Genomic DNA, 1,153 nt, shown 5'->3' on the forward strand with positions numbered 1-1,153 from the left:
TTGTCACCTGCGCGCGATTTGTGGACGCGACTAGCACTAACCACTGCACAATGAGGGTGCTGACTGACTGGCTCACTCAACTCATGCATGAATCACGCGTGCCTCCCCCGCACTGCCTGCGTATCCTGCGGCCCGCCTGGGCCACATCTCCAGTTGCCCCACCGACCGACACCCTTCACTTCTTCTAACATCACTTCTTCAAAATAGACTCTCCCAGGCCGAAAACTGACTTCTGTGCATGGGCCACGAAGTTTCAATCGCACTGTATATGCGAGCCCGCACGTGGTATTTTGTGGAAGAGTCACACTCAAGGGGCCAAAGAGCCGCATGTGGCTCGCGAGCCGCTGTTTGCCGACCACTGTTTTAGGTCTTTGAGTTTGCAAGACTGCCATGCAGGCCTTCCCTGAGCCTGTCATGTTAGCATGTGGTCCCTTTCGTCCACACAGTATCAAAATGTTTTTGTGTGTTTTATTTTTAAATGTGTCCTTCAGTATGTAGAAAGAAGAACTTGTGAGTAGTAAGACTGGATATATAGCTAAGGAGATTTTTTAAAAATCCTATTAAGATTTTTTTTCATATATATATATCATTGATTTTTTACAGAGAGGAAGGGAGAGGGATAGAGAGTTAGAAACATTGATGAGAGAGAAACATCAATCAGCTGCCTTCTGCACACCCATTACTGGGGATGTGCCCGCATCCAAGGTACATGCCCTTGACCAAAATCAAACCTGGGACCCTTCAGTCCGCAGGCTGACGCTCTATCCACTGAGCCAAACCAGTTAGGACTAGCTAAGGAGATTTCTGAGCCAAGTGCTGAAGGTGCTGCGTATTTTCTTCTGATTACTTGCAAACACAAGAAAAGAAAGGTAAGTTGATGGAAGAACTGTTAAAAATAAACCAGCATTTGATAACTTGGAAGATTATTAGCCTCTCAAGATGACAAAAAGTAAAAAAAATAAAAAATGCTAACAGCCAGAGGTGGCTGTTTGACTTAGAGAAAAGGCTGACTGTGTGTTTCTACAACCTTTTACTAAAACCTCAGTAATATTAAAAGGTCAAAGTTTTTAGTCATACAAAGGCTCTTGGAAGTGTGACATGTTCTTTCAAGCAAACCAGAGGCCCTCTATGCAGCTTAGGAGCATTGATCCTC

The sequence above is a fragment of the Myotis brandtii genome, unplaced genomic scaffold, assembly GCF_000412655.1.
Source record: "Myotis brandtii unplaced genomic scaffold, ASM41265v1 scaffold527, whole genome shotgun sequence".
In the NCBI taxonomy this organism is placed as follows: domain Eukaryota; kingdom Metazoa; phylum Chordata; class Mammalia; order Chiroptera; family Vespertilionidae; genus Myotis; species Myotis brandtii.